Genomic DNA, 7,837 nt, shown 5'->3' on the forward strand with positions numbered 1-7,837 from the left:
TGGTAAACAAAAGGGCAACAGTGAAACAAGACAGGGTATTCATAACAGAGCCCCTCTCAAAGGATCGGCTTCCAGACGATCCTAGAAGACAAAAACAAAAGACAAAAACCCACAGAGAACAAATGATGGCACCGGGGCAGACAGGCAGACCGGGGGGCACAAGAACAAGGAGGCAGTCCAAGGGGCACTGAGGGCAGGCACGTAGTCCGGGGGGCCACGAGGGAAATGAGACAGTCCACGGGGGCACAAAGGGAGATGAGACAGTCCACGGGGGCACAAGGGACAATTAGGCAGTCCATGGGGGCACAAAGGGACAGGTTTAGGAGGCCGGGGTGGTATCGACCGGGCAGGGACAGGTTTCGATGGTCTGGGAGCTGGCCACCGGGCAAGGGTAGGTGCAGGAGGCCTGGGAGCTGGCCACAGGGCAAGGACAGGTTTGGGGGACCTGGGAGGAGGCCACTGGACAGGGACTGGGTCAGGAGGCCTGGGGGAGGCCTCAGGACGGGGAACAGGGTCAGGAGGCCTGGGTGGAGGCCACCGGACAGGGACTGCACTGCAAAAAATGATTTTCTAGACAAGTATTTTTGTCTTGTATTCCTGTCAAATTATCTAAACTTTCTTAAAACACGATTTATTTACTTGTCAAGCAAAATGGGATAAGATATTAAGTCTTGTTTTAAGATAAATCTGACTAAATTTAGTGAACTTTAGACTCAAAACAAGAAAAAAATCTGCCAATGGGATAAGCAAAATAAACTTGTTTTCCTTTTAAATTAAGTTTATTTTGCTTACCACATTGGCAGATTTTTTTCTTGTTTTGAGTCTAAAGTTCACTAAATTTAGTCAGATTTATCTTAAAACAAGACTTAATATCTTATCCCATTTTGCTTGACAAGTAAATAAATCGTGTTTTAAGAAAGTTTAGATAATTTGACAGGAATACAAGACAAAAATACTTGTCAAGAAAATCATTTTTTGCAGTGTGGGTCAGGGGGCCTGGGAAGAGGCCACGGGACTGGGACTGGGTCAGGAGGTCTGGGAAGAGGCCACAGGACAGAGGCTGGCAGAGCCGTGTGAGGTGGAGCCAAGGAGGACTTCGGAGGCGGAGCCGTAGAAGACTTGGGAGGTGGCGCCAAAGGAGGCTTAGGCAGGGCCGTGGCAGACTCAGGCGGTAAGGCCTTGGGCAGGTCAGGAGGCGAAACAGTGTTGGGCGGAGCCAAGGGAGGCGATGGTGTAGAAGGCTCAGAAGGCGGAGCCATTGGAGGTGGAGCTGAAGGCGCGAGGGCTAAGAAGGCTCTGAAGACGGAGCCAATGGAGGCTTCGGAGGCGGAGCCGGGAGAGGCTCAGGAGGCTCCGGAGGTGGAATTGAAGGAGGTTCAGGAGGCGGAGCCGAAGGAGGCGAGGGCGATGAAGGCTCTGAAGGCGGGGCTGAGGGAGGCTCAGGAGGTGGAGCTGAAAGAGGCTCAGGAGGCGGAGCCGAGGTAGGCGGCACCATGGGAGGCTTTAGGAGCGGAGACCAGGAAGACTCTGGAGGCTCTGGGGGCAGAGACGTAGGAGGCTCTGAGGGTGAAGCCGTCGAAGGCTTGAGTGGCACGAGAGGCGGGGCCGGAGGAAGCTCGGGAGGTGGAGCCATAGGAGGCTCGGGAGGCTCTGAGGGCGGAGCCGTCGAAGGCTTGAGTGGATCGATAGGCGGAGCCGTAGGAGGCTCGGGAGGCTCGGCGGGCGGTGCCGTCGAAGGCTTGAGTGGATCGAGAGGCGGAGCCATAGGAGGCCCTGGGGGCGGAGCCGTAGGAGACTCAAGAGGCTCTGGGGATGGAGCCCTGGAAGGCTCGAGAGGCGGAGCCTTGGGTGGCTCGAGAGGTTCGAGAGACGGAGCCGTGGGAGGCTCGAGAGGCTTGAGGGGCGGAGCCCTGGCAGGCTCGAGAGGCGGAGCCCTGGCAGGCTCGAGAGGCGGAGCCCTGGCAGGCTCGAGAGGCTTGAGAGGCGGAGCTCTGGGAAGCTCAGAGGGCGGAGCTCTGGAAAGCTTGGGAGGCTTGAGAGACGGAGCCCTGGAAGACTCGAGAGACTTGAGAGGCGGAGCCCTGGAAGGCTCGAGGGGCTTGGGAGCGGAGCCTTGGTAGGATCGGAGGGCGGAGCTCTGGAAAGCTTGGGAGGCTTGAGAGGCGGAGCCCTGGAAGGCTCGAGGGGCTTGAGGGGCGGAGCCCTGGTAGGCTCGAGAGGCTTGGGAGGCGGAGCCCTAGAAGGCTCGAGAGGCTTGAGAGGTGGAGCTCTGGGAAGCTCGGATGGCGGAGCTCTGGAAAGCTCGGGAAACTCGGATGGCGGAGCTCTGGAAAGCTCGGGAAACTTGGAAGGCGGAGCCCTAGAAGGCTCGAGAGGCTTGAGAGGTGGAGCTCTGGGAAGCTCGGAGGGCAGAGCTCTGGAAAGCTCGGGAAACTTCGGATGGCGGAGCTCTGGAAAGCTCGGAAACTTCGGATGGCGGAGCTCTGGAAAGCTTGGGAAACTCGGATGGCGGAGCTCTGGAAAGCTTCGGGAAACTCGGATGGCGGAGCTCTGGAAAGCTTCGGGAAACTTCGGATGGCGGAGCTCTGGAAAGCTCGGGAGGAGGAGCCCTGGAAGACTCGAGAGACTTGAGAGACTTGGGAGGCGGAGCCCTGGTAGGCTCGAGAGGGGAGCCCTGGAAGGCTCGGGAGGTGCTGACTCTAGGATGGGCACGACCACTGGCGCTGGCTCTTGGACGGTCACGGTTACTGGCACTGGCTCTTTGACGGTCACGGCTACTGGCACTGGCTCTTGGACGGTCATGGCTACTGGCACTGGCTCTTGGACGATCGAGGCTTCTGGTACTGGCTCTTGGACCGGTCACGGCTACTGGCACTGGCTCTTGGACGGTCACGGCTACTGGCACTGGCTCTTGGATGGTTACGGCTACTGGCGCTGGCTCAGGGACGGTCGAGGCCGCAGGCGCTGGCTCAGGGACGGTCGAGGCCGCAGGCGCTGGCTCAGGGACGGTCGAGGCTACAGGCGCTGGCTCAGGGGACGGTCGAGGCTACAGGCGCTGGCTCAGGGACGGTCGAGGCTACAGGCGCTGGCTCAGGGACATCCGAGGCTACAAGCTGGCTCACTGGCGTTTGAGGCTACAGGCGCTGGCTCACTGGCGTCCGAGGCTACAAGCACTGGCTCACTGGCGTTTGAGGCTATTGGCACTGGCTCACTGGCGTCTGAGGCTACAGGCTCTGGCTGGGTTACCGTGGTAAGCGCCCGGCTTGGGTTCGCTGGGCGTGAGGGCAGAGCCAAGGGGGTTCAGAGCATGGGGCTGTGGCAGGCGGAGGCTGGAGTGCAGAGACCTCTCCCTTTCTCCTCTTCCTCCGGGCTGATGCGACTGGCGAAGCTGGGATGTTGTTCCTGGTCAGCGTGGCTTCAGGTTACGCTGACCGTGGCTGGCAAGGGCTCAGGCTCGCTGACCGTGGTTGACGAGGGCTCAGGCTTGCTGACGGTAGAGGCCGTGGCGCTGGTTCACTCACTGTGACATGCGTGGCCGCTGGCTCGCTCACTGTGACATGCGTGGCCACTGGCTCGCTCACTGTGACATGCGTGGCCGCTGGCTCGCTCACCGGGGCAGGCGTGGGCTCTGGCTCGCAGACCGGGGCAGGCGTGGGCTCTGGCTCGCAGACCGGGGCAGGCGTGGGCTCTGGCTCGCAGACCGGGGCAGGCGTGGGCGGGAGGCGGAAGCCCGTCTTCTCCTCCTCCTCCGGGCAGACGAAGAGGGCGCGCTGGCTCGTTGACAGGCGTGAAAGGACGAACCACGGGCGAATGGAGGGTCAATACTGTGGGAGGCGCTACGGGGTTCTCCTCGATGATGTCCACTGTTAGAGGAGAACCGCAGGCCTGTAGGGTCTCCTCTCTGAGCAGCGGAGCGTCCAGTCAGCGTTGGCGGTGGTAACCGCTCCTTCAGCCCGTCACTCAGGTTGCCTCAGAAGAAGACCACAAGGGAGGAATTAGGGAAGTCTGAAACGTTTGCCAGGACAAGAAAGTCGTGGATGTGGTCTTCTATCGGTCGGTCCCCTTGCTTCAGGCAGAGCAGTTCAGTAGTTCAGCTCTTTGGACTGCTGGATCCATGGGTGGTCTATCGTTCGGTTATGCTTGAGTAACGAGGCAGACGAGGAAATGCGGATCCAAACGCAGCTTGAAATTTATTGAGCGAACCAAAACAGGAAAACACAAAGGAACAACCCACGATGGGGAAATAAACATAAAATAGTAAACTACACACGACGTGAGCAAAACAGGGGACTCGAGGAGGAAACACACACCGGGTTAACACCAAACAACGATAGACAAGGACTGAACCAAAAACCAGGGTATAAATACATGAACATAGGAAAAAGGGACCAATGAACAAACAGAACTCAAACAAGATAACAAGGTGATTAACAGAAGTAAAAGGCAAACTAATGAGGACAGGTGAAAACAATGAACAGAGGAAACACGAACGCTAACAAAGAGACTATGGAGTTACATAAGGGACTAAAGTGAAAACTAAGAAATGCAAAAGTGACAACAATGGTAAACAAAAGGGCAACAGTGAAACAAGACAGGGTATTCATAACACCTACATATTTTAGACACTGAGAGATTTTGTTAGCAGTCCCTGTCCCTCAGGTTTGTTTCAGTTAACAATCAGAAAATGCTTTCCTTGTATAACTCATGCCTTTAAATAACTCGTGCTTTTTCTGTTCTTTCTTAGTCATTGTCTCGTGTTTTTCTTGACTTGTTTTTTTCCCTCTCTGTCAGTTTTTCCTAAAACTGTTTCATCTGTTTTGTGCTAAAACCTCCAATCTTTGGAAAACCACATTCAGCTGCCCAGATCTCTAATTGAGCGCAGCTGATTGGTCTTTAATTAGTTAACATGTATTTACAATTTGGAGCATCCATATCTGGACAGAGGTCTGGACCTCTATTAATCTCATAATCTTTGGTCCAATTACTCATTTCAGCGTTGGTCTTTTCTTAAAGATATAAATTCCCCTTATTAAGAATAACGGTGGAATTTTTGTGGCAGTCCCAGACCGGCTATTCCGACCCTGGTCTTTCCTCAACTAAATAACAATTATAAAAATGATCATCTAATGAGAATCACAGTGGATTTTTTTTACCAGAAAGGTCATCTTTGTTGAGGTGACCCCGTCCTCCAGGCTCATGTGGTTTCTGACCCCTCACCCTCATGGCAGGCTTATGTAGGATACTTGTGTATATATCCTTGTTTGTTAGCAAGTTGATGTGATTAGACCTCAGCAGATTTCTCATGTGATATGAACATGTTTATCTTTGAGCACACCAGTTATCATATGATCAGACCCTTATGAACAACAAGAGATTGTCTTCTGCCTGGAAAACAGACTGGTCATCCATTTCAACCCATAAGCACAACACAGGGCTCCAACATACTTAAAGTATGTTATACATAAATAATAATGTTCTAATATAACTATTATCATTCCTATCACAAGAGTATTTCCATTGTTCAATGCAGTTTGCTCATGTCAACAAAGTCAAAGATTTAGTTTAGAAATGAATCAAAATTAAGGTCCAGATACACTTCATATGAAATCGATGAAAGAATGGGTTTAACGTCATTTAGAACTGAATCTGGCCAAAACGAAGCAGTTTTCACTCATCTGTGCTATTAATATAGTTATTTATATACAGTCATTTGAATGAACAGAATCAACAATAAAAGCACAAAGTATATTTTAAAACAACATTTAAAGTCTTTGTTCTCAAAGTTTTTGTTTTATATTTACATTTATGCATTTGACAGATGCTTTTATCCAAAGCGACTTACAGTGCACTTATTACAGGGACAATCCCCTGGAGCAACCTGGAGTTAAGTGTCTTACTCAAGGACACAATGGTGGTGACTGTGGGGATCAAACCAGCAACCTTCTGATTACCAGATTGCCAGTTATGTGCTTAGACCACTACATCACCACCACTCCAGTTTTACATTTTTCAGCATCTTTTTAGTCCAGAAATGATCATTTATGACCTTCATTCCCCTACAACAGGATTGATGTTGAACTATTGTTGAACAGTTTTTAGAGTTTGAGAGATTATTTGAAGTTTTGCTTCATTTTCAATCGTAAATGCTGAAAGTTGAGTTGAACGTGTCTCAGACAGTCTTCCAGAAGAGATCTTGATGTGCTTTTCTAAAGAAAAGAAAATGTATTAATTGAACATTTGAACATTTATTTTGAGCGTTTAGTTTCTGTAGATGATCTGTGAATATCTCACCTCATGTTTAACAGTCTGTGATACATAAGATTGTGTTTGTACAGGTCTGAGATCAGCAGACACTACAGATTAAACATACAAACATCTGATCATATAAACTCACTTATTGTTTAGGATCAATTCTACACCATTAGATTACAGAGAATATGAGATATGATGTCAATAATGACTGATATCATTTAATAAACACAATAACTCACTGTTTGGTCGGCCACTATGTGTGCTGTTTCGCCGAACAAACATGGAACTGTTTGATTCTTCATTGACTCGTTGATCTTTGGTCATTTTCTCACTTTCTCTCGTTCTTCCGAGCATTTATTTCTCTCATTAAGATAAACATCTATTATGTGTTCAATTGAGGAAAGAGTCACACAGATTTGGAACTACATGAGAGTGAGTAAATGAATAAATAACTATTCCTTTAATGTAATTCAATCATTTAAATATGAATCCTGACATTAATGTCCAGATTTACATGGAGAACTGAAAAACATTTGTCTGTATTTAATCAGATATGAAGGTTTTTATAAAAGAATTAAAGATAAAAGTGTTTTAATTACCTTGAATAAATGAGTGAAGTGCAGAAACATTCACATCATCTGTTGTGTAGAAGAATCCTGATCTATTATATATATATTGACACGACTCCAGTAGAAAGTCAAACCATGAACATCTTCTGTCACAGGATACACAACAAGAGAACTGAGAGAGAGAAATGTTTTTATATACACTCATGACTCCTCCCACATTCATTCTTATATACGGCACTCATACTGTGTCTACTTGTGATCCATCCTAAGTTGTTTTGTACTTATAGAGAAGTGATCCTTTCACATTCACTGAGACAGACAGACAGTATTTCTTCTGCTGTTTGTGGTATTTGAGGTCATCAGCTTTACAACAGCACCAGTTTATCTTGTTTAGTAGTTTTGAAAGTAAAGTTCATGTGAAAACTGAGAAACGTTTATGAAATGTATTTATTTCCAAATATAAATGATACATGTAAATACTATACAGACGCAGAATTTACTAGTAATATAGAAACGGCTGGTTCATTTTCTCTTATTCATTTGAATTGTAGAAGCCTGTATTCAAATTTTAGTAAAATAAATGATTATTTGAACACATTACAAAATACATTTACTGTTATAGCTTTGTATGAGACTTGGTTAACGGATGAGAAAGGTGTGGAATTTCATTTTGAGGGTTATGAATTGTTTTATGTTAATCGGATTAATAAGAGAGGAGGGGCGGTTGCTTTATATGTTAGTAGTGATCTGAAATGTAAAACAATTGAGTGTATGACTACTGCAACAGAACATTTAATGGAATGTGTCATGTTCTCTGTTGTCTTTTGTTTTTGTACTGTTATTTTGAAGTTTAGTTTAGTTCCTGTTTCCTGTTTGGTTTTTGTTGTCCTTTGTAGTTTCTTTTTATGATTGGTTTTCCCTGATTAGTTCTCTGTTAGATAATTTTGTCATCCAATGTATTTAATTTATTTGTTGATCTGCAATCCCCGTCTCGATACGGCTCAGCTGAGGGAAGA

At 48.2% G+C, this 7,837-nt stretch overlaps 1 long non-coding RNA gene across 1 annotated transcript; it reads right to left on the reverse strand.

Moving 5' to 3' along the window:
- Positions 1–5,850: 5,850 nt before the first annotated feature.
- LOC127642179 (uncharacterized) lies at positions 5,851–6,977 on the reverse strand. The gene is made up of 4 exons (XR_007970313.1): positions 6,852–6,977; positions 6,492–6,631; positions 6,292–6,353; positions 5,851–6,206 (listed from the first exon to the last, which is right to left on the reverse strand). It is a non-coding gene; the product is annotated as an uncharacterized LOC127642179 (long non-coding RNA).
- Positions 6,978–7,837: the final 860 nt, after the last annotated feature.

Source organism: Xyrauchen texanus, unplaced genomic scaffold, assembly GCF_025860055.1.
Source record: "Xyrauchen texanus isolate HMW12.3.18 unplaced genomic scaffold, RBS_HiC_50CHRs HiC_scaffold_448, whole genome shotgun sequence".
Classification (NCBI taxonomy): domain Eukaryota; kingdom Metazoa; phylum Chordata; class Actinopteri; order Cypriniformes; family Catostomidae; genus Xyrauchen; species Xyrauchen texanus.